A 26629-nucleotide genomic window follows, 5' to 3' on the forward strand; every position below is an offset into this window, starting at 1 on the left:
CACCGGAAATGGTTTTCACTTCACAGGTGTGCCCTGTCAGGTTTAATAAGTGGGATTTCTTGTCTTATAAATGGGGTTGGGACCATCAGTTGTGTTGTGCAGAAGTCAGGTGGATACACAGCTGATAGTCCTACTGAATAGACTGTTAGAATTTGTATTATGGCAAGAAAAAAGCAGCTAAGAAAAACGAGTGGCCATCATTACTTTAAGAAATGAAGGTCAGTCAGTGCGAAAAATTGGGAAAACTTTGAAAGTGTCCCCAAGTGCAGTTGCAAAAACCATCAAGCGCTACAAAGAAACTGGCTCACATGAGAACCGCCCCAGGAAAGGAAGACCAAGAGTCACATCTGCTTCTGAGGATAAGTTTATCCGAGTCACCAGCCTCAGAAATCGTAGGTTAACAGCAGCTCAGATTAGAGACCAGGTCAATACCACACATTGTTCTAGCAGCAGACACATCTCTACAACAACTGTTAAGAGGAGACTTTGTGCAGCAGGCCTTCATGGTAAAATAGCTGCTAGGAAACCACTGCTAAGGACAGGCAACAAGCAGAAGAGACTTGCTTGGGCTAAAGAACACAAGGAATGGACATTAGACCAGTGGAAATCTGTGCTTTGGTCTGATGAGTCCAAATTTGAGATCTTTGGTTCCAACCACCGTGTCTTTGTGCGAGGCAAAAAAGGTGAACGGATGGACTCTACATGCCTGGTTCCCACCATGAAGCATGGAGGAGGAGGTGTGATGGTGTGGGGGTGCTTTGCTGGTGACACTGTTGGGGATTTATTCATAATTGAAGGCATACTGAACCAGCATGGCTATCACAGCATCTTGCAGCGGCATGCTATTCCATCCGGTTTGCGTTTAGTTGGACCATCATTTATTTTTCAACAGGACAATGACCCCAAACACACCTCCAGGCTGTGTAAGGGCTATTTGACCAAGTAGGAGAGTGATGGGGTGCTACGCCAGATGACCTGGCCTCCACAGTCACCAGACCTGAACTCAATCGAGATGGTTTGGGGTGAGCTGGACCGCAGAGTGAAGGCAAAAGGGCCAACAAGTGCTAAGCATCTCTGGGAACTCCTTCAAGATTGTAGGAAGACCATTTCCGGTGACTACCTCTTGAAGCTCATCAAGAGAATGCCAGGAGTGTGCAAAGCAGTCATGAAAGCAAAAGGTGGCTACTTTTTTGTTAAGTATATAATTCCACATGTGTTAATTCATAGTTTTGATGCCTTCAGTGTGAATGTACAATTTTCATAGTCAAGAAAATACAGAAAAATCTTTAAATGAGAGGGTGTGTCCAAACTTTTGGTCTGTACTGTACGTGCTGTATCTGTGATTCACGGATAGAACACGTACCCATTAAAATCTATAGTGTTGTTCACATGTCTGTGTTTTGATCTTGTATTTTGTAGATGATTTGTCCAAAAGAAAAATCAAAGAAACTTGTTCATAGTTGATCAGAGCAACAAACCAAAGTCAAACATAAAAGTTTACATCCCGATTCGTTATTTGCAATTATTCACATAATCATCCTTTAAAATGACTCCTCTTTGTCTTAAACTGTGCAAAACTAAAAAAATAGACAGATTTCATACTCTAATAGCCGAAAATGATGAATGTGGCTAAACATTTACATAATTAAAACCACATTCATATTGTTAAAGAAAAAAAATCAACATGTTAAGTATTTGCAGCAGATATTTCTGTACAAAATGCACATTTCAATTTATCTATTGCTGTCCATTGGGGACAGCAATAATAATGTATGTAAAGCGCAGCGGAATATGTTGGCGCTATATAAAAATAAAGATTATTATTAAAGATTAGGAAAAATACTGCAGAAAATCCCAAAATTGTTTACGCATTTTTTTGCATGAGTTTTTTACCTATTCATTTGAATGGGTAGTTAGAGGGTGTATCCACTTTTTTTTTTTTTTTTACTATAGGGATAAAAACGAACAGGCAGGGCAACGCTACCTACCTGTTGTGCTCAACGCCGATCTCAGCTAGTGGTCCACAGACCTCCCAGTAATGTCACATTGACAGAGCAGCAACTTCTCTTCCGCTCTTCTCTGTTGACAGGGCGGGACTGCTGATGTCATGCTGATTGACAAGCTGGCTCTGCCCTGGCTAACTGTGGGAAGCTGGCTGGCAATCAGCATGACGTCGGCAGTTACACCCAGTCGACATACCAGCCCAGAAGAAGAGGAGCCGCTCTGTTGATCTTGAGCAGCTAATTCGCCAGCCGGAGTCATCTATGGCAGCTCTGTGCCAGCGCCGAATAGAACAGGCAGGTAGTTAGCAACTTTTCAGGCCCATGGTATATAAAAAAAAATAGTGCCGGATGAACCCTTTAAGGCCACAGCCCCACTATCAGTATTTGGCCAGTATTTTTTCTCAGGAGTGGGTGATAAATGTAGAATTGGTGACTTGTTTCTATTATACCTTTTCTCTGATTGTTCCTCACCTGGTTTTGGCTTCCACTCCTGAGAAAAAATACTGACCGAATACTGATAGTGCGGCCGTGGCCTAACTTGAATGGTTTACCCGGGACTATTTGTTTTCTTTTACTATGGGCCTAAAAACTAACAGGCAGGTGCTAAATACCTGCCTGTTCTACCCAGCGCTAGCATGGAGCAGTCACTGACCGCTCTGGCTAGCAATTCAGCTGCTCAACCTCAAACAGAGCTGCTCTTCCTCTTCCATGCTGCTTTGTTGATGGGGTGTGACTGCCCACAGTTAGGCAGGGTGGAGACAGCTTGTCAATCAGCACGATTGTCAGCAGTCACGCCCCATCAACAGAGCAGAAGAGAAGCCACTACTCTGTTGACGTGATGTTGACAGAAGCTGCTGAATCCCTGGCAGCAGCAGTCTGTGACTGCTAGCAGAGATTGGCGCCGGGCACATCAGCCAGGTAGGTAGCAACCACCTGTTTTTTAGTTTTTAGTTCTGTAGTAAAAAAAACAAGTCCTGGATAAATCCCTTAACTCAAATAAGGTGCAAATTAAATAATAAATAAAGTGCAAACATAAAAGTCCCTATAAGAACCATTTATACTCCAGAAAAAAAGGCACAAAAACAATGATGAATGGCTCAATAACAGACAGTACTTGGATGGTATTGGCATGTAGTCTGTTTTTAACACTTATTACTAGAAGCTTTTATTTTTTTTGCATACAAGAAAATTACTGATGAAACACTAACGGTAAAAACTAACACGGTGACAAGGGACGTAATTATAATGGGTGCAGGGATTGCAGTGGCATCTGAGTCCTGGAGCCGAGGGCTACATAAAAAATCTTTTTGACCCATGTTGTAAGGCCAGAACTATTTGTTGAGGGCTCTGTTAGAGATTTCGCATTGAAGCCCATGTGCTTTAAACTACACCACCAACACTGACCACACATTGTTGATAAATCTATCCCATTTTTTCACATACTTCAAAAAACCTGGATGCTTGAATGAGACTTTACCCTTCAACCTTCAGGTTAAACTGAGCTGCAAGAGCTTAAAATGTAGCGGTTGTTTTGTTTTATTTTTTTAAATCAATGGTACACATGACAATAAGATACTTTGTAACATATCAGCTTCTTTCTCCTCCAGGACTGATCTTTCAGTCTTGAAATTCTAAATACACAGGTAAAATCTGTCTTCAGTGAACACAGAAACCCCCACTATTGAGACAGGTGATGGCAGTTGGTGTCTATAAAGTTCAATAGAGAACTGTAACTGTGGCATCAGGTGAACTCTCAGCAGAATGTCTGTATCTGCCTCAAGCTCCAACCTTCTCCTCCTCCCTTCTGAACAGAAAAAAAAAGCACCAACTGTCATTAACAATCTTAGTAATGAGAAAATCTGATTGTACCTGTAAACAGAGTGAAACATCAATCCAGGAGGAGAAAGAAGCAGATTTCTCTGCACATGCGACTACAGTCACCTCACCTCTGCGCTTAGTCTCCTGGAACTGCTTTTCCCACGACAATCCATTACTTTCTGATGACGGTCCGAAGTTTTGGATCAAAATGTTAAAAATTATTGTAATTGGATTACCATATTAAAACTGTCACTAATTCATCCCATAGCCTCCGAGTTTTTTTTCTTATACGTTTCATGGACTGGATCCCTACTCGGGCACCATCTCTCTCACAGTGACGTATAGTATCATATATTATATGGATACTATAGCCATTTGTGCTAAGTGCCATATAATGGTACTACGCCAATTTATATTACAATAATATCAACATGATCGTTTATACAAGGTATATATTAATACAGAGATCATTTACACCTTTTTGCACATATTGCTTATTCAGTACCCTACACTGATCGCTGTTCACATCTGAGGTAGAAAGAATGAGTGAGAAGGGTTGAGTAGAAGCAGAATGTTCTGGAGCTCTGCAGATAGACAGGATGTAATGCTGTGCCAGAGAGGCGGGAGGAAAGTGGAGTCTCTGCCGGACATCCTTAATTAGCAATTCCCAACATGCACTGTTAGCCACAAGGCTTACTAATCGGCTGTATACACGGCAACCTGTGCTGTATAAATGTGCACGCAATTGTCTGTGTCTATCCCGTACATACTGACTGATGGGGAATAGAAATTTAGGGTTACTATTCCACTACCCCAAATCAACATTTGTCCTTTTAATTTATTTACAAATAATACACGCTGACGCTAAAGAAAAGGAACAGATTTGTTAGAGATGGAAATAGTGGCACTTTGTGGGTTTTATTCATTACTGATATACTTGGGTTCTTTCAAGACTGTTACTAGCCATCATACGATACACCTTCTGCATAACTGGATGTGTGTCTCATACATTACACACACACACACTATATATAAATAATATAAATAAATATATATATATGACACACATCCTAGTTATGCAGAAGGTGCAAAAATGGCATAAACACAGGTTCACTTGGCACATACTGGATCTACACACGTGCTCAGGTTTGGAAGCTCTTTAGGGTGCAGGATAAGGACTGGTAATTTGTCTCGCAGATTCTCCAGTATTCAGCAGAGACCTAACGGCTCGGTCACTGGACCTCGGTCACTCTTTACCATATATGTGAACAAACTCAGATTTCACTTTCCAAGCTGCTGCGCTGGATGGTAGACAGAGGGCATGCTTAGGGCAGGCAGCAATCACATCATACATGGCCAGACACAGGGTAAATGTTCATTGCTGCATGTGAATGAAGAGTGCGTATCCCAATGTATGGGCCTAACAGCTTGGAAAGCCACATCTGACTGGGACATAAATAGGCCAGCAATAACACACATGCAGCACTCACATATATATATATATATATATATATATATATATATATTCTTTTCATGAATAATGTCATTATATTTACTGTCAGCATCTGGCTCTTAACTGCGGGAGGAGTCACTATATCCCCCACTCCATCGGCCAGAGCTGGCCTGATCATGCAGGCGGAGGCTGCGGGCCCTAGAGGGATTAACAGAGAGACAGAAAGCTGCCAAGAGATCCAGGTGTGAAGGCTGGCACACCCCTTCTCCACATCTCATTGGTTACAGCTCAGAGCCTGCAGCCAGATACTGCAGCTGTAACCCCTTCAACACTAGTCACTGTGACACTGAAAATGGTTCCCTGCACAAAAACAGCTCTTCTTTCTAATATTCAGTGTACAATTACAGCTGCCAAACATTCTAGGTACGGACTAATGAAGCTCAGACTGAAAACTGCAGTCCAAGAGTGCATTTACATGGAGCAGGAGTGTGCCATACATTAAAACTGCGTGGACCTTCTGGACAATAAATGCATTGAAAAACTGCAATTCAAGGTGAAGCTACTGCTAGGTGTGAATGCACCCTTAGACTTCTTATTGTGGGATTGTATAACTTCATGTTTAGCTGCAACTTACTGTTTATTACACTGGAGGTTTATTGTGTAACAAATCATAAAATTGAATAAATGTTTGCAATCATTGCTCATCAGTTGGCAATAATTTGCTTCTTGGCTGTTGTTCGCAGTTATTATGATTACTTAAAACATATAGTTTGTTTGTGTCATACCATTTGTGTAAACAGGTGTCCGCTGGTCATAACCATTGGAGACAGGAGGAGACAAAAACAAACTGTATAATAGCATATTAAAGCTGTATTATACAATATTTGTATATTTTACCTTTTCTGTCCCCCCCCCCCCCCCCCTCTATTTCGTCATAGATTGCAAGCTTGCGAGCAGGGCCCTCACTCCTTTTAATTAGCATTTTATTGTATGAAATAAGTATTTGATACAATAGAAAAACAGAACTTAATATTTGGTACAGAAACCTTTGTTTGCAATTACAGAGGTCAGAAGTTTCCTGTAGTTCTTACCCAAGCTTGAACACACTGCAGCAGGGATTTTGGCCCACTCCTCCATACAGATCTTCTCCAGATCTTTCAGGTTTCGGGGATGTCGCTGGGCAACATTGAGTTTCAGCTCCCTCCAAAGATTTTCTAATGGGTTCAGGTCTGCACACTGACTAGGCCACTCCAGGACCTTGAAATGCTTCTTACGGAGCCAATCCTTAGTTGCCCTGTGTGTTTCGGGTGATTTTCATGCTAGAAGACCCAGCCATGACCCATCTGCAATGCTCTTACTGAGGGAAGGAGGTTGTTGGCCAAAATCTCGAGATGCATGACCCCATCCATTCTCCCTTCAATATGGTGCAGTCGTCATGTCCCTTTTGCAGAAAAGCACCCCCCAAAGTATGATGTTTCCCCTACCATGCTTCCTGGTTGGGACGGTATTCTTGTGGTTCTACTCATCCTTCTTCTTCCTCCAAATGGGTGGAGTTGATGCCAAAAAGTTCCATTTTGGTCTTATCTGACCATATGAACTTCTCCCATGCCTCCTCTGGATCATCCAGATGGTCATTGGCGAACTTCAAAAGGGCCTGGACATGTGCTGGCATGAGCAGGGGGACCTCGCATGTGCAGGATTTTAATCCATGATGGCGTAGTGTGTTACTAATGGTAATGTTTGAGACTGTGGTCCCACCTCTCTACAGGTCATTGACCAGGTCCTCCCATGTAGTTTTGGGCTGATTCCTGATCTTTCTCAGAATCGTCCTTACTGCACGAGGCATGACCTTCCATCGAGCCCCAGACCGAGGAAGATTGACAGTCATCTTGCGTTTCTTCCATTTTCTAATAAATGTGCCAACAGTTGTTGCCTTATCACCAAACTGCTTGCCTATTGTCCTGTAGCCCAGCCAAGCCTTGTGCAGTTCTCCAATTTTTGGCTTTAGCCTGGTCGGGTGCATGAGCAGGGCCGGGTGCCTGTGCAGGGCTGGGGCCGGGACCTGTACCGGGCTGGAGCTGGTGCAAGGCTGTGAGCGGGGTGGGGCGGTGAGGCAGAGCGGCGTATATGGGTTTCCAGTGGCCGCAGCCATCTTCCTAAAGCTGTAATCTACAGGAAAATAGCTGCCGGAGCTCCCGGCCTGAGCATGCGCCGGCCATTTTCCTGTAGATCGCAACCTCAGTAAGATGGAAGCACACACAGGAAAGCCACGCAGGCCGCTCCGCTTCACGGCCCGACGCCGCTCACAGCCCAACACCGGCCCCGGCCAGGTACAGGTTTCGGCACCAGCCGCTCTGCCTCACCGCTGACAGCATTTCACCGCTGCTGCCGCCACCGCGTTCCTGAAGGAGGGAGGGCCCTGCGATCCCGCTCCATCATCACCATAACTATCCGGTAAAGTAACATTCGGACCATAAGACGCACCTCCCATTTTCCTCCCAATTTTGGGGGGAAAAAAGTGCGTCTTACGGTCCAAAAAATTCGGTATATACACTGCTCAAAAAAAATAAAGGGAACACAAACAACAGAATATAACTCCAAGTAAATCAAACTTCTGTGAAATCAAACTGTCCACTTAGGAAGCAACACTGATTGACAATCAATTTCACATGCTGTTGTGCAAATGGAATAAACAATAGATGGAAATTATTTGCAATTATCAAGACACCCTCAATAAAGGAGTGGTTCTGCAGGTGGGGACCACAGACCACATCTCAGTACCAATGCTTTCTGACTGATGTTTTAGTCACTTTTGAATGCTGGTTGTGCTTTCACACTCGTGGTAGCATGAGACGAACTCTACAACCCACAGAAGTTGCTTGGGTAGTGCAGCTCATCCAGGATGGCACATCAATGCGAGCTGTGGCAAGAAGGTTTGCTGTGTCTGTCAGCGTAGTGTCCAGAGGCTGGAGGCGCTACCAGGAGACAGGCCAGTACACCAGGAGACGTGGAGGGGGCCGTAGGAGGGCAACAACCCAGCAGCAGGACCGCTACCTCCGCCTTGGTGCAAGGAGGAACAGGAGGAGCACTGCCAGAGCCCTGCAAAATGACCTCCAGCAGGTCACAAATGTGCATGTGTCTGCACAAATGGTTAGAAACCGACTCCATGAGGGTGGTATGAGGGCCCGACGTCCACAGATGGGGGTTGGGTTCACAGCCCAACACCGTGCAAGACGCTTGGCATTTGACACAGAACACCAGGATTGGCAAAGTTGCCCCTGGCGCCCTGTGCTCTTCACAGATGAAAGCAGGTTCACACTGAGCACACGTGACAGACGTGAGAGTCTGGAGACGCCGTGGAGAGTGATCTGCTGGCTGCAACATCCTTCAGCATGACTGGTTTGGCAGTGGGTCAGTAATGGGGTGGTATTTCTTTGGAGGGCCACACAGCCCTCCATGTGCACGCCAGAGGTAACCTGACTGCCATTAGGTACCGAGATGAGATCCTCAGACCCCTTGTGAGACCATACGCTGGTGTGGTTGGCCCTGGGTTCCTCCTAATGCAGAAATGCCAGACCTCATGTGGCTGGAGTGTGTCAGCAGTTCCTTCAAGATGAAGGCATTGAAGCTATGGACTGGCCCGTCCATTCCCCAGACCTGAATCCGATCTCGCTCCATCCACCAACGTCACGTTGCACCACAGACTGTCCAGGAGTTGGCGGATGCTTTAGTCCAGATCTGGGAGGAGATCCCACAGGAGACCACCCGCAACCTCATCAGGAGCATGCCCAGGCATTGTAGGGAGGCACGTGGAGGCAACACACAATACTCAGCCTCATTTTGACTTGTTTTAAGGACATTACATCAGAGTTGGATCAGCTTGTAGTGTTTTTCCACTTTAATTTTGGGGGTGACTCCAAATCCAGGCCTCCATTGGTTAATAAATTTGATTTCCATTGATGATTTTTGTGTGATTTTGTTGTCAGCACATTCAACTTTGTACAGAACAAAGTATTCAATGAGAATATTTCATTCATTCAGATCTAGGATGTGTTGAGTGTTCCCTTTATTTTTTTGAGCAGTATATATATATATTACATAGTCTCCTCTCATTATGTATATTGCCGCCCCTTATTACACAGTGCCCTCTCTTGTTATGTACAGCACCGTCCCTTATATATCGTATTCTCGTTATTTATAGCGCCGGTTCTTTATTATATAGCGCCCTCTCTTGTTAGATATATAATAATCTTTATTTTTATATAGTGCCAACATATTTCTCAGCGCTTTACATACATTATCATCGCTGTCCCCAATAGGGCTCACAATATAGATTCCTATCAGTATGTCTTTGGAGTGTGGAAGGAAACCGGAGAACCCGGAGGAAACCCACGCAAACACCGGGAGAACACACAAACTCCTTGCAGATGTTGTCCTTAGTGGGACTTGAACCCAGGACCCCAGCGCTGCAAGGCTGCAGTGCTAACCACTGAGCCACCGTGCTGCCCATATATAATGAAATATATATCATGAAAATATATAATAAAATGAATGTTGATGGAGCATGGTAAAGCTTCTTTTCTGGAGGTGGCTGATGGACTAGACTACTGGTCAGATGCTACCCATCAGCAGACATTTTATATCTAGCAACAGAGGACTATGTAATAAGGAGAGGACGCTGTGACTATCAAAAATAACGAGAATGTGCTATGTAAGGGACGGTGTTATATATATAAAAAGACATAACACTATATAATAAAGGAACAGCACTGTGCATAACAAAAGAAGACAGTACATAATAAGGGACTGCCCCATACATAACTAGAGAGGATGGTACATAGTAATGGAGGCCCTTTCCAGTAATAATGTCCCCCATCCTGGTCCCCTTCCTGCTATAATGTCCCCATCCTGGTACCCTTAATGGTAAAATGTCCCCCATCCGTTGCAAGTAGCAACGTCATCAATACCACCTAACATCACATCTCACCAAAGAGAAGCAGCTCCAGCCATCACATTAGGAGGCGAGTTAATTAAATGTCTGATCAAAGATAACAGGCTAATTTTTAAGTTGATAATTTTGAATATCCCGTGAATGATGTTCTAAATAACCAAATGGCCTTTGGCATAAAAAAATGTTTTCCATCCCTGTTGTAGAACAACAATAAAAATGGGCGTCTCAGGTGTTGTACCCCCACCCAATCTGATATAATGACCTATCCCTTGGATAGGTCATCGGTATCCAAGTCCCGGTCAACCCCTTTAAATCAAGGACAAGTGAAGGAAAAAAAATTATAGTAGAAAAGTCAAAGATGATTATTTTTGCTTTTGCTTATTACTTTTTCAGTTAAACCATCATCTGGTATTCCAAACAGTGAGCTAATTTCATGATTTATTGACACGGTTTTGCCACAAAATCATGGCAAAACTGCTGCTTTTTGCCATGACTTGACAACACAGTGTGAATACAACCTTAGAATAGCACTTATTTACATCACTCCAAGCATAAAACCAGGAAACTCTGCTCTACAACCCCTTCCACCTCATTAACAGTGCTGTGAAATGTGAGTTGCAGAGTTATTTGCAATGACACACAACTCTTCTCCACTCACATACTTCATTTGTAATCACAGTAGATGTCAGCAGTGAAATCAGTGAAGAGAGCACGGCTGTTTAATTACATGTCTCACAGAAAAAGCCAGGTCTGGCATTCTCTAAAGGCACATTTTTTTTTTTTTTTCTCCCTGCAATGACGCCTCCAGCTTATGATTGGTCAGCAACATTCAGGATAACAAGTCAACGCCCCCAGGGATGAATCTCTTCTAATACCCTCTTGGTTGAAGGGTAATTAGTATTTAACTTTATAAGCCAATATCTGCTCAGATAAAAAAAATAACAAATAAAGAAGAGATTAAAAAAATAACAACTGAAGTTTTATTCAGCTCTATAGGGACTACTTTATGATGTGGCCAGTTTAACATGCTCAAACTGGTAAAAGTTCCTCTTTAACCCCTTTACAACTGAAGGTTGTTTGCGCGTTAATGATCAGTCCAATTTCTACAATTTTGACCAGCGTCACTTTATGAGGTAATAACTCTGCAACGGGTCCCACTGATTCTGAGACTGTTTTATTGTGACATATTGTACTTCATGATAGTGGTAAAATTTGATATGACTGGAGTATATTTGTGAAAAAAATCAGAAATTTGGCGAATATTTTGAAAATTTCAAACTTTGAATTTTCATGACCTTAAATCAGAGAGATATGTCACACAAAATAGTTAATAAATTTCCTACATGTCTACTTTACATCAGCACAATTTTGGAGCCAAAATTTTTTTTTGTTAGGAAGTTATAAGGGTCAAAAGTTGACCAGCGATTCCTCATTTTTCCAACAAAATTTATCAAAGCATTTTTTTTAGGGACCACATCACACATCTGAAGTGACTCTGAGGGTCTTTATGACAGAAAATACCCAAAAGTGACACCATTCTGAAAACCGCACCCCTCAAGGTACTCAAAACCACATTCAAGAAGTTTATTATCCCTGCAGGTGCTTCTAAGGAATTTTTGGAATGTGGAAGAAAACAATGAACATTTAATTTTTTCACAAAAAATTTAATTTTGACCCAAATTTTTTGATTTTCCCAAGGGTAACAGGAAAAAATTGACACCAAAATTTGTTACCGATATCCCATATGTGGAGGAAAACCACTGTTTGGGCACACAGCAGGGCTCGGAAAGGAAGGCGCGCTATTTGACTTTTTGAATGTAAAATTTGCTTGAACAATTAGCGGACACCATGTCGCATTTGGGGAGCCCCTGATGTGCCTAAACAGTGGAAATGCCCCTCAAGTGACCACATTTTGGAAACTAGACCACTTAAGTAACTTATTTAGATGTGTGGTGAGCACTTTGAACCCCCAAGTGCTCCACAAAGTTTATAATGTAAAGCCATGAAAATGAAAAAAAATCACCTTTTTTCCACAAAAATTATCTTTTAGCCCCATTTTTTTTTTATTTTCACAAGGGTAACAGGAGAAAGTGGATCCCAAAATTTGTTGTGCAATTTAAGAGCAAGGCTCAGAAGGGAAGAAGCGCCATATTGGAGTTCATATTTTGCTGGGTTGGTTTGACGATGCCATGTCACATTGACAGAGCCCCTAAGGTGCCAGAACAGCAGAACCCCATTTTACAAACTACACCTCTCAATTAATTAATCTAAGGTTGCAGTGAGCATGTTGACACCACATGTGCCTCACAGAATTTTACACCATTGGGAGGTGAAGAAAGAATAATTACATTTTACCACCAAAGTTTTGTTTTAGCCCCAGATTTTACATTTTCACACCGGGAAATGGGCAAACATTGAACCAAAATTTGTCACACAATTTTTACTGAATGTAGAAATACCCCATGTGTTGCTGTACAGTATTGCTTAGCCACATGGCGAGACTGGGGGGGGAGGGGGGAGCGCTATCTGCCTCCTGGAGGGCAGATTTTCCTAGAATAGTATGCAGACTCCATATACACAGCTCCTACGTAATTCAGATGAACCCCCGAGGGATCCATTCACGCAAAACGTCCCAAACTGATGATACGCGGTTAACATCCATGTGTCATCAGTGTGACACGTACCGGCGCCTGGGAATCAGTGTACAGTTATCGCTGTTCCCAAGAGCCGGGTGCTGAACGCTGCTCTCATCATTGTCCTCTGCTTGAGCTGAAATCAGCGCGAGCAAGGGACAATGATGAGAGTAGTATTCTGCTCCCGCTGTGTCCTGGTGTAAAAATAAGAATAAAATTAAAAAAAAATCCTTATACTCACCTGTCCGAAGATGTCCCCCGCTGTAATCCACATGACCACTCATGCAGCGAGCGAGCCCCGGAGCTGCACTGAGCTCAGTGGGTGACAGGACACCACTCGTTGAGCGCAGGCCCAGGGACGTACTATTACATACCATGTCAGAAAGGAATTAAAGGGAATCTGTCAGCACAGAATCAATTTAAAACCAAGTACAGGTAGGTACCGTATTTTTCGGACTATAAGACGCACTTTTTTTCCTCCAAAATTTTGGAGGAAAGTGGGGGGTGCGTCTTATAGTCCGAATACTATCTCCCTGTATATACTGTGGCTCTGAATGGTAGGAGGTCTGGGGGAGCAGCAGCAGGGGATCAGCGGGGCACAGGAGGCAGCAGCCTACTGCTGCAGCCTGCGCTGTGCCCGCTACTAAAGTAAATGAATATTCCCTGCTCCCCACGCTCATGGGCGTGGGGAGCAGGGAATATTCATTTTCCTTAATAGCCGGCACACTGTACGGCTCCTGCTGCGCTCTGCGGTCTGTGTGTCCGCTATTAAAGCTCATGAATATTCACTACTACCCAATCCCATGGGTTGTAGTGAATATCCATGGTCTTTAATAGCAGGAACACTGACCGCAGAGCGCAGCAGGAGCCGCGCTGCGGTACAGTGTGCGCGCTCTCACACTGTGAGAGTGTCAGCAGCAGAGCGGGACTGCGCTGGAGGAGAGAGTAGGTGATTATGATTGTTTATTTTTTTTTGTGGGCAGCAGTATGGGGGCTCAAGGGGTGCCAAGCATACCAGGATGGGGGCTCAAGGGGTGCCAAGCATACCAGGATGGGGGCTCAAGGGGTGCCAAGGATACCAGGATGGGGGCTCAAGGGGTGCCATGCATACCAGGATGGGGGCTCAAGGGGTGCCAAGCATACCAGGATGGGGGCTCAAGGGGTGCCAAGCATACCAGGTTGGGGGCTCAAGGGGTGCCATGAATACCAGGATGCGGGAATCAAGGGGTGACATGAACCCCAGGATGGGGGATAAAGGGGTGCCATGCATTCCAGGATGGGGGCTCAAGGGGTGCAATGCATACCAGGATGGGTGATCAAGGGGTGCCATACATACCAGGATGGGGGATCAAGGGGTGCCATGAATACCAGGGTGGGAGCTCAAGGGGTGCCATACATACCAGGATGGGGGAATCAAGGGGTGCCATGCATACCAGGATGGGGATGAGGGCGGCCATACATACCAGGATGTGTGATCAAGGGTGCCAAGCATACCTGGATGGGGGCTCAAGGGGTGCCATACATACCAGAATGGGGGATCAAGGGGTGTCATGCATACCAGGATGGGGGATCAAGGGGTGTTATGCATACCAGGATGGGGGATCAAGGGGTGCCATGCATACCAGGATGGGTGATCAAGGGGTGCCATGAAAACTAGGATGGGGATCAGGGGGTGCCATGCATACCAGGATGGTAGATCAAAGGGGTGCCATGAATACCAGGATGGGGGATCAAGGGGTGCCATGCATTCCAGGATGGGGATGAGGGCCACGTATACCAAGATGGGATGGAGGCCATGTATACCAGGAAGGAGGGGCCATACATACCAGGATGGAGGATATTAACAGAATTGGGGGGTCTTTACCCCAATACCAATGTCAGCAGCAGACTCCCTCCCCTATAACAGGGCATCATGACCACATTTTTTGCTTAACTATTTTTTTTCCTATTTTCCTCCTCTAAAACCTAGGTGCGTCTTATGGTCCGATGCGTCTTATAGTCCGAAAAATACGGTACTCGATGTACTCTTGGCGTGGCCAAACATTTAAGTGCACCTTGCCACCTGCTTGTTTTTCATCTCTCTCTCTCCATCTCTGGATCAATAAAGGCAGAGCTGTCAATCAAAGAGGGGGGTTAAGATAAAAGGGAAACAAGTAGCTCAGAAGGCGCACTTAAATATTTGGATACACCAAGGGTTGCTTTGAGCGCCTGTACTTGGTTTGAACTGTCATCTGCGCTGACAGACACCCTTTAATCTTAGAGCAGCCTGATAAAGGGGTCAAGCCCCTTGATCACCGTGATTATGTGGCATAGAGCATTAAAACAGTATTCACTTACTGTTTCTTCCTGTTCTGATAGAATATCAAGGCATCAGGCCTTGTAGAGGAAGCCAGTACACAGGTAGGGAAAGACAACAGTCATATTGTCACAGTGGCTATGGTAGACACGACTAACCTTTGTGAGGCTCTGGCTACAAAATTAGGGTATATTTACTAAAGTAAATGCTCTAATTTGTGCCCCCAAAATAAGCTTTATGTTTTGAGTCAAATTTATCATGTTTTTAGGCATGGTTTGTGCCTCACTACACTGTTTTGAAGATTTGAGGAGTCTTAAAATTCAACAAATTGTAAAAGTAAGCAGAGCTGTGCTGCAGTTCTCGGCAATATCCACTGTAACCGTTCTGTTCTGTCTTTGTACACTGTTTACCTGCGGCCTGAGATGAAAACTGATGATAGGAGATGGGGATATTAAAGATTTAGTAAATCTTGACAATTTCTTCTTTATTATTCATTATTTGGAGTTTATTGACAACAAATTTGAGGTCTAGCAAAAGGTTACACTTCATTGATGATATGACTCTATAAATGAGAAAAATAGAGATACTTCTATCATCTTATTTAAACAAAGCTATATATATATATATATATATATATATATATGTATATGTATGTGAATAAATAAATATATATATATATATATATATATATATATATATATATATATATATAGATATGTTAGCTTCAGTGATGTGAACCTAGAAAAAAGAAAAATGCTCCAGTACACTAAGTGCTGAGAGGGGTTAATCGGCTATTTTTAGGGCTAGGTTGATTGAACAGCTGTAGAGTGGGTGGGTGGCTGTTCAACATATCTCCACCCCAGGGTGGAGTCCAGAGGATAAATACACAATCTTCTGGCTGATTCATTGTTGGGTGTGCCAGGAGATGTGACATTCAGAGCTAAATGAGCAGGCGGATCTGTGCAGCAACACGGACTGTACCATACGTTATGTTTATATACACACACATATATATACACAGTGGGGGAAATAATTATTTGATCCCTTGCTGTTTTTGTAAGTTTGCACACTGACAAAGACATGAACAGTCTATCATTTTAAGGGTAGGTTAATTTTAACATTGAGAGATAGAATATCCCAAAAAAAAAAACAAGAAAATCACATTGTATACATTTGTTTGCATTTTGCAGTGAGAAATAAGTATTTGATCCCATACGTTCTGGCTCCTACAGACCAGTTAGACGCTCCTAATCAACTCGTTACCTGCATTAAAGACAGCTGTCTTACATAGTCACCTGTATAAAAAGACTCCTGTCCACAGACTCAATTAATCAGTCAGACTCTAACCTCTACAACATGGGCAAGACCAAAGAGCTTTCTAAGGATGTCAGAGACAAGATCATAGACCTGCACAAAGCTAGAATGGGCTACAAAACCATAAGTAAGACGCTGGGTTAGAAGGAGACAACTGTTAGTGCAATAGTAAGAAAATGGAAGAAATACAAAATGACTGTCAATCGACATTGATCTGCGGCACCATGCAAAATCTCACCTCGTGGTGTATCCTTGATCATGAGCAAGGTGAGAGATCAGCCTAAAACTACACGGGGGGAACTTGTTAATGATCTCCAGGCAGTTGGGACCACAGTCACCAAGAAAACCATTGGTAACACATTACATCTTAAAGGTTTAAAATCCTGCAGTGCCCGCAAGGTCCCCCTGCTCAAGAAGGCACATGTGCAAGCCCGTCTGAAGTTTGCCAGTGAACACCTGGATGATTCTGTGAGTTATTGGGAGAAGGTGCTGTGGTCAGATGAGACAAAAATTGAGCTCTTTGGCATTAACTCAACTCGCTGTGTTTGGAGGAAGAAGAAGGATGAGTACAACATCTAAGAACATCGTCCCAACCGTGAAGCATGGTGGGGGAAACATTATACTTTGGGGGTGCTTTTCTGCAAAGGGGACATGACGACTGCACCGTACTGAAGGGAAGATGGATGGGGTCATGTATTGCGAGATTTTGGCCAACAACCTCCTTCCCTCAGTAAGAGCATTGAAGATGGGTTGTGGCTGGGTCTTCCAGCAATGGCCCAAAACATAGAGCCAAGGTAACAAAGGAGTGGCTCAAAAAGAAGCACAGTAAGCTCATGGAGTGGCCTAGCCAGTCTCCAGACCTTAATTTCATAGAAAACTTATGGAGAGAGTTGAAGCTCCAAGTTATCAAGCGACAGCCTCAAAATCTGAATGATTTAGAGATGATCTGCAAAGAGGAGTGGACCAAAATTCCTCCTGACATGTGTGCAACCCTCATCATCAACTACAAAAAACGTCGGACTGCTGTGCTTGCCAACAAGGGTTTTTCCACCAAGTATTAAGTGTTGTTTGCCAGAGGAATCAAATACTTATTTCTCATTGCAAAATGCAAATAAATTTATCTAATTTATACAATGTGATTTTCTTGATTTTTTGGGGGGATATTCTATCTCTCAATGTTAAAATTAACCTACCCTTAAAATTATAGACTGTTCGTGTCTTTGTCAGTGGACAAACTTACAAAAACAGCAAGGGATCAAATAATTATTTCCTTCACTGTATGTATGTAGTATGTATATACACACACACACACACACACACACACACACACACACACATATATACACACACACATACTATCACAATGTCTTGACATCAGAAGATAAAAGTAGAAACTTCCATACATTAGACATGTAGATTTTACCTGGGTATTGCCAGGTTGCATTGAAGCACCTGGCAATACCCAATCATCCTGCTCCCTATAATACTTAAACATATATTGTACAATCATTGACAAAAGTTTAAAGGTAACCTGTCAGCAGGAACATTTATATTAAAAATAAAGGTGTGGGCAGAATGCCGCGGTCACACTGATTTAATACATACCTTTAGTGTAAAAATCTGCAGCCTGATTTTCGTTCAATCACCGTGGTAAATCCTCGGTGCTTCGAGTTGGGACTTGTGGGCCGGACTGTGTGTAGGGTATTCGGCTCAGCCACGGCCCCTCCGCTACCTCTGTTGCATTCATCATAATGCATTAATTTAAATTTTGGGCTGTCGCGCATTCGTTGATCAACCTCTGGCGGTCTTCAGGAAAATGGCGTTGGAGGTTGCACATGCGCATAATGAGATCTCGGTTCGTCATTGAGTTGAGATCTCATTCTGTGCATGCACCACCTCCGGGCCATTTTCATGAAGACCGCCACGAGCGAGAGCGCCGCCCACAGCTAAGACGGAGACAGCCCAAAATTTAAATGAATGCATGATGATGAATGCAACAGAGCCATTGGATGGACTGTGGCTAAGCCCTCTGAGTCGAAGACCCTACGCACAGTCCCACCCACAAGTCATGCCCCGAAGCACCGAGAAAAACAAAATTTATCACGATGATTTAACGAAAACCAGGCTGCAGATTTTTACACTATAGATATGTATTAAATCAGTATGACAGCGCCATTCTGAAAATACCTTTTGTTTAACATCGATGATCCTGATGACAGGTTCTCTTTAAAGACTGACACAAATTTTGGTTTTCATAAAGTTTGCCGCTTCATTGTTTTTAATCCTTTAAGTCAGATGTTTCAATTTTATAGTGCAGTACAATAAAACATTTCATAAGCTTTTATACTTTTATTGACAAATACAAGTTTAGGTAAAGACTCCATATTTAACCCTTATTTTCCAAGACTTCAGTAATTCGCCCTGGCATATTATATAAGCTTCTAGGCCAAATCCTGGCTGATGCCAACCCACTCTTGACTAATCAATGCTTACAGGTTATCAAAATTTCTGTGTTTTTGTTTGCCCATCCAATTTTTGAGGACTGACCACAGATTCTTAATGGGACTGGAATATGGGGAGTTTCCTGGAAATGGACCCAAAATTTCAATATTTTGTGCACCAAAACACTTGCCTAGTGACATTGTGCTTCCTAATTCTAGAAAAAGACATGGTTCATCAGCAAATTGCTCCTGGAATGTTGAGAGAAGTTGTTCTTGGAGGGTGTTTAGATACCATTCATGGCAGTGATTTTAGGCAAAACTGTTAATAAGCCCACTCCCTTGGATGAAAAGCAACCCCAAAAATGAATGGTCTCAGGATGCTTTACCATGGGCATGACACAGGACATTCTTTCAAATGTCTCAAACAGTCTGAAAGGTGTTTTCAGACAAAATACCTTTACCTCAGTCCTCTGCAGTCCAATCCCTTTACTTCCTACAGAATATCAGTTTATACTTTATTTTTTTCTTGAAGAGAAGTGGTTTCTTTGCTGCCCTTTTTGACACCAAGCTAACCTCCAAAAATGCAGATGCACTAACAGCCAGGGGTGGGATTCAGGCGGTTCTTGGTGGAAGTGGTTGTTAAAATTACAGCCTGTTTTCCTAACCGGCAAGAAGCAGTGCCCCAATCAAACATTGAAGACTGTGGGTTTCAACTGAATGTGCGTGTTACGCCGGTCACTTACACGTCTTCTAAGTGTCGAACAACTTACTGTGTATTTCACTATTCTCCACCCAGCACCTGACCACCACTCTGGTTGTAAATCAAAGGGGGGCCCAGCCGAACTCTTCAGGAATTTGTATCCACTCTGTCCTGCAGCTTTGCCTCCTCAGCCTATCACATGCTATCACATGCTAGCATAACTTTCCCAAATTCTTATGAAAAATTTTACAGCACATCCTGCATTGAACTACGGTACACAATTTATTAGATATTTTAGGAGTCTGAGTGGATCCATTTTATACCGACTCCACCGCCCTGAGTCACTTACATTATATACTTTATACAGTGCTCCTGTGTATAATGTCACTGGTGATGAGATTAGTATTATTAGTATTGTGGTTTTTATTAATGATCAGTATTGTATTTGATCTTGATGTGGTAGTAATATGTGGTGTGGTCATTGTGTAGTGGTATTTGTTCATTGTATGCTATATTATTCAGTCACTGTGGCTGCTGAGGCCAGAGATTAGGTGCAGCAGACAGTTGAGGTGACGGATGGTGGTCATCCTTCCCAATTTGAGCAGGGTTCCTTTAGTACTAATTTTCAAAACTTGTAGAACAACCCTTTAATACTGTACACCATGCTAAGAAGTGACTGACTGGAACAACATGTACTTCACATGAGGCAATGAGGCTATAAATGAAGGTATAAGTAGGTTAAGAAAGGTAAAGCGCTTTTACTTTTAGCTACCATTACTTGTATTTTGTGGTTAAAAAGTGTGTGTGAAAAAAGGCATGGCTAGCAAAAAGGTTGTGGCATTCAAATAGATGTGTTTTTAAATGGTCTTGGTTTCCTAACACAAACAATGAATCTGTGGTTACTAATTTGAATCCCACCCCTGCCTACACCTGCCTGCTGACATTCTACAGCTAGCTCTCCCCTGTTGTTCAACTGATAGTGTAGCTGAATACCTCTTTAAGAAACAATCCTGACCCTTGCTGGACTTTACTGGGGGAACTGAAGTCCAAGTTGGCGGACAATAAAAATTTTTTAAAAACCTATGAAATGCTAATTTTATTTAACTAAAAGATCTAAAAACACAGAATCAGAAAACTTTGTAAAAAATAAGTTTTATCAGTCTCAAAACTTTAGGCCATTACAGTAGTTACATGGTCACCAGATATCATCTGGTATGTTTCCTGCTCTCTATAATACTTAATATACATTGTATATGTAAATGTCTAGTAATGATGTAAACATGTTTCATGTTGCCTATGATACATTATACATATATGCATTATCATCAGATGTTTATTACATGTCACCTGGTATGCTTCCTGCTCCCTACAATACATGGCATACACTGTATATAAATACAAGTGCTTCTCACTAAATTAGAATATCATCAAAATGTTAATTTATTTCAGCTCTTCAATACAAAAAAGGAAACTCATATTATATAGTCATTACAAACAGAGTGATCTATTTCAAGTGTTTATTTCTGTTAATGTTGATGATTATGGCTTACAGCCAATGAAAACACAAAAGTCATTATCTCAGTAAATCAGAATAATTAACAATTAACAAAAAATAAGGTCCCTTAATCTGTTTCAGTAGGCTCCACGATCATGGGGAAGACTGCTGACTTGACAGATGTCCAGAAGGCAGTCGTTGACATACTCCACAAGGAGGGTACGCCACAAAAGGTCATTGCTAAAGAAGCTGGCTGTTCACAGTGTTTTATCAAGACCAAAGTCAGCGCAGCCGTCTACCAGGAAATTTTAGAGAACTTCATGCTTCCCTCTGCCAACAAGCTTTTTGGAGATGGAAATTTCATTCTCCAGCAGGACTTGGCACCTGTCCACACTGCCAAAAGTACCAATACCTGGTTTACAAACAACAATATCACTGTGCTTGATTGGCCAGCAAACTCGCCTAACCTTAACCCCGCCTGACCTTAACCCAATAGAGAATCTATGGGGCATTGTCAAGAGGAAGATGAGAGACACCAGACGCAACAATGCAAATGAGCTGAAGGCTGCTATCAAAGCAACCTGGGCTTCCATAACACCTCAGCAGTGCCCCAGGCTGATCGCCTCCATGCCACGCCGCAATGATGCAAAGAAGCCCCGACCAAGTATTGAGTGCATTTACTGAACATACATTTCAGTAGGCCAACATTTCGGATTTTAAAAACATTTTTCAAGCTGTTGTTATAAAGTATTCTAATTTACTGAGATAATGACTTTTGTGTTTTCATTGGCTGTAAGCCATAATCATCAACATTAACAGAAATAAACACTTGGAATAGATCACTCTGTTTGTAATGACTCTATATAATATAGGAGTTTCACTTTATGTATTGAAGAGTTGAAATAAATTAACTTTTTGATGATATCCTAATTTAATGAGAAGCACCTGTACATCGTCACCACATGTTTATGAGGAGGCAAGTTCCAGACTGGACCAGGGAAAAGCAGTGGATATTGTCTATATGGACTTTTCAAAGGCGTGTGATACGTTGCCACACAAAAGCCTGGTATATATAATGAGAATGGGACTAGGGAAAAATATGTGTAACTGGGTTAACAACTGGCTCAGCGATAGTGATAGGAAGCATAGGGTGGTTATTAATAGAACACACTTGGATTTGGTCACCATTAACAGTGGGGTACCACAGGGGTAAGTATTGGGCCCTCTTCTTTTTAACATACTTATTAATGACCTTGTAAGGGGCATACAGAGCATAATTACAATATTTGCAGATGATACTAAACTCTGCAGGGTAATCAACACAGAGGAGGATAATTTAATATTACAGAAGGATTTATGTAAGCTGGATTCTTGGGCTGAGAAACAGCAACTGAAAATTTACGTAGATAAATGTAGGTCATGCAGTTGGGCAGAGGAAACAAAATATATAATTATGTACTAAATTGTAAAACAATGGGTAAAACTGTCGCTGAAAAAGACTTGGGTGTATGGGTGGACTCCACTTTACACTGTCAGGCAGCTGCTGCCAAGGCAAATAAAATAATGGGATGCATTAAGAGGCATAGATGCTCATGACAAGAACATAGTTTTGCCTCTATACAAGTCACTAGTGTGGCCACACTTACAATACTGTGTACAATTTTGGTCTCCAGTGTATAAGAAGGATAAAGCTGAACTCAAGCAGGTGCAGAGAAGAATAATCAAGGTAATTAAGGAAATGGGTGGACTGCAATATCAAGTGTGGTAAAGTGACTTGCGTAAAGCGACTTGCTCGGCTCTCCAGCGGCAGACACAGGACACATGGTTCGGGTTAACTTCGTGCTGGTTTATTGTGTGGCATAAACTCCAGCAGCTTCCCATAAAAATAAACAGGCCCGCTTCGGGTAGCACTGTGAAGTCTCAGCAAACACCAGTCCTCCGGTGTTGCTCTCTGGCTTCAGCCCCAACACAGCCTGGAGACTTCACTCTCCATACCACACACTCCAGAGAAAAAAAAATTACTGAGCATTTAACCCTGGTCAGCCACACACTGGATTAATTATTTTTTTATATTGATAGATCGGGCGATTCCGAATATGGTGATACCAAATACGTCTATATTTGATTTTCTTTTTATTGTTTTATTTTGAATGGGGCAAAAAGTCTCATGCTGCACATAACACATCTGCATCTCTGGCTGCTATGGGCATAAAATGGGACAAACTTATGGTGTGGCCCCCATGCTCCCCTGACCTCAACCCCATTGAGAACCTCTGGAGCATCATCAAAAGGAGTGTCTATGATGGCGGGAGGCTGTTCACATCTAAGCAATAGCTCTGGGAGGATATTCTGTCCTCATGCAAAACAATTGAAGCAGAAACCATCCAAAACCTGACAAATTCAATGGACGAGAGAGTTCAGAAGCTCCTTTCGAACAAGGGGTCCTATGTGCAAATGTAACATCACCTAGAATAAAGTTTTGAGTTGAAAACTGTTTGATTTCTGTTTGTAATAACCTGCTAATGCTTATAATTTCAAAAATGACCATTTTTTTGTTCTTTATTAAAATGAAAAGGTTGAAAACTCTGCTGTGCATAATAATTTGGAACATGCATTTTGAGTGCAGTTTGAGTTTTTTATTTTTTTAAAAATATACTGTTATCATAGGCAGTTTGTACAAAAACATTTCAATTGTACTCTAATAGTTATTTGACTGGAAAATTACAATGACTGCAATTCATATAGGTAATTTGGGAAAATCTGAGAAAATATTTTCATAATAATTTGGAACACAGTGTATTTCAAGTGTTTATTTCTGTTAATGTTGATGATTATGGCTTACAGCCAATGAAAACAAAAAAGTCATTATCTCTCAGTAAATTAGAATACTTTATAACAACAGCTTGTCAATGTCAATTTCTCCTGCGGGTCCGCATGCGGGCTTCCCCATAGACCTAATCTCTATGGATAAAGTATGCATGTGAGAAAAAAAAGAAAAAAAAAAAGAGAGGCCGGCGCTCATTAGCATAATGAGCTGAAATCGGAGGCGGGGCCACTGCCGGCTCAGGATAGTCTGCACATACCCTAAGTCGCCGTATAGCCAAGGTCGATCCAGGGTGAGGTCCCTAGTTATGCCCCTCCGGTCCCTTCTTGTACCACGGCACAGTGGTTCCATCATCCGGACACGTAACAGTGTGTTCAGTAAATGCCCTCAATACTAAGTCGGGGCTCCTTTTGCATCAATTACTGCATCAATGTGGCGTGGCATGCAGGCGATCAGCCTGTTGCACTGCTGAGGTGTTATGGAAGCCAAGGTTGCTTTGATAGCAGCCTTCAGCTCATCTGGCCAATCAAGCACAGTGATTAAGGGCTGAAACCTTGGTCAAAGTAATCTGAGGACACAAATCACCAAGGGTGCTCAAACTTTTGTATCAGCCCATTTTCCTTTTGTAATTTTTAAAATGAAAAAAATGACTAACTTTAAGCCTTTCAGAGATCATTTCATCTTCAACTAGCATAACTGTTCACAATAACAGTAATTTTGACCAGGGGTGCCCCACACTTTTACATGCCACTGTATGTTTCCTGCTCCATATAGTGCATAACATACACTATATACAGTGCTGCTCACCATTATTGGCACCCCTTCATTTTTTTCATAGATTGTACAATATCTTCAGAAATAAATGGAAATGTACCAAAGTTATATCCTCAGGATTTTTTTTATTAGTGGTCCAAAGTAATATAACAATAAAACATTGTTTTGTTTTTCAACTTCCATGTTGCAATTTCAAAGAAAAAATAGAATAAACAGCATATGCAGCAATAAAGCCACCACTAATTAATACTTGGTTGCACACCCATTAGCATTGCTGAAAGCCTCCAAACGTTTCTTGTAGCCATCTATAAGCTTCTTGCACTTCTCAGCTGGAATTTTCTCCCACTCTTCCTTTGCAGTTTGTTCAAGCTCTTGAATGTTTGCAGGGTTCTTTTTCCCAATGGCAAATTTCAGCTCACCCCTAAGATTTTCAATGGGATTGAGGTCAGGACTCATTGCTGGCCATTTTAAAACAGTCCATTTTTTCTTTTTCAACCATTTCTGTGTACTTTTGGATGTGGGCTTTGGGTCATTGCCTTGCTGGAGGACCCATGATCTTCGACTCAAACCAAGTTTTCTTACACTGGGTAGGACATTTCGCTCTAAAATCTCTTGATAATTTTCTGATTTCATGATTCATGTGATACAGGCAAGGCCTCCAATACCAGACACAGCAAAGCAACCCCACAACATTATGAATCCTCTACCATGCTTAACTGTTGGTCAGGTGTTCTTTTCCTTATAAGCTTCATTGTGCCGTCTTTAAACATACTGTTACTTTGCTAAAAAGCTCTATTTTTGTTTCATCTGTCCACAGAACATTTTCCCAGGAGGATTGGGGTTTGTCAAGGTACTCATTGACAAAGATCAGTCATTCCTTTTATGTCTTTTCTTCAGCAATGGTTTCTTCCTTGGCTTTCCCCCATAAAGCTTTGTTTGGTTTAGTGTGTGGCGTATGATACTTGTTGAAACCATGACCCCAGACTGTTCCAGGTTGGCCTTCAGGTCTTTGGATGTTTGACGTGGTGTTTTTTCCACCATTCGCACCAAACTTCGAAGACATCTGTTGTTAATATTCCTCTTTCCCCTACATCCTGGGAGGTTCTTGACCGTTCCATGCTTGGCAAACTTCTTAATAAAATTGCACACTGTTGAAACTGAGATACCAAGGTCATTGGATATGGCCTTATACCCTGCCAATAATAGCAGTTCTGATGCCCTCAGACAAGCTCCTTTGTCTTCACCAGTGTGACAAAGGAACAGGGCCTACCAAGTGGCTTTTTAAAAAGTTATGATTCATTGGCTAATTCATGTCACATGGGCACCAACAATTAATCACAGGTGAATCTCTTTTGTGATTTACCACAGGCGAGTCAAAATGTGTTTCCATACTAAATTAATGTAAAGGGTGCCAATAGCAGTGTAAGAGCAAGCTTTAGGTTTTTCTATTTTTCCCTCATTGTTTTTTTGCTTTCAATTGTCGTTTATCATTTGATCTTTTGTATTTAACAAGAGTGCTCTATACAAAAAAAACTGTTTTTCTCTAGATTATTTTTTTTCAGGAGATATTCCACATGATGTACTTGAACTTACTGCTCCCTATAATACATAACATACACTGTACATATACATTGTCACCAGATGTTTATTACTGTCAACTGGTATGTTTCCTGCTCCCTATAAAATATAACATACATTGTACAGATATATCGTCATCAGGTATGGTTCCTGCTCCCTATAATACATGACATAGACTGTACATAGATACAGTACACACCAAAAGTTTGGACACACCTTCTCATTTAAAGATTTTTCTGTATTTTCATGACTATGAAAATTGTACATTCACACTGAAGGCATCAAAACTATGAATTAACACATGTGGAATTATATACTTAACAAAAAAGTGTGAAACAACTGAAAATAT

At 42.1% G+C, this 26629-nt stretch overlaps 1 protein-coding gene across 1 annotated transcript in view; it reads right to left on the reverse strand.

Annotated features, from left to right (window-relative positions):
• The window catches only part of WASF2 (WASP family member 2), a 49327-nt gene that overhangs the window by 18376 nt on the left and 4322 nt on the right, over positions 1-26629 (reverse strand). The gene's annotated exons all lie outside the window — the stretch shown is intronic.

Source organism: Phyllobates terribilis, unplaced genomic scaffold (genome assembly GCF_046119375.1).
Source record: "Phyllobates terribilis strain yellow unplaced genomic scaffold, ASM4611937v1 Scaffold_2__4_contigs__length_985480577, whole genome shotgun sequence".
Lineage (NCBI taxonomy): Eukaryota > Metazoa > Chordata > Amphibia > Anura > Dendrobatidae > Phyllobates > Phyllobates terribilis.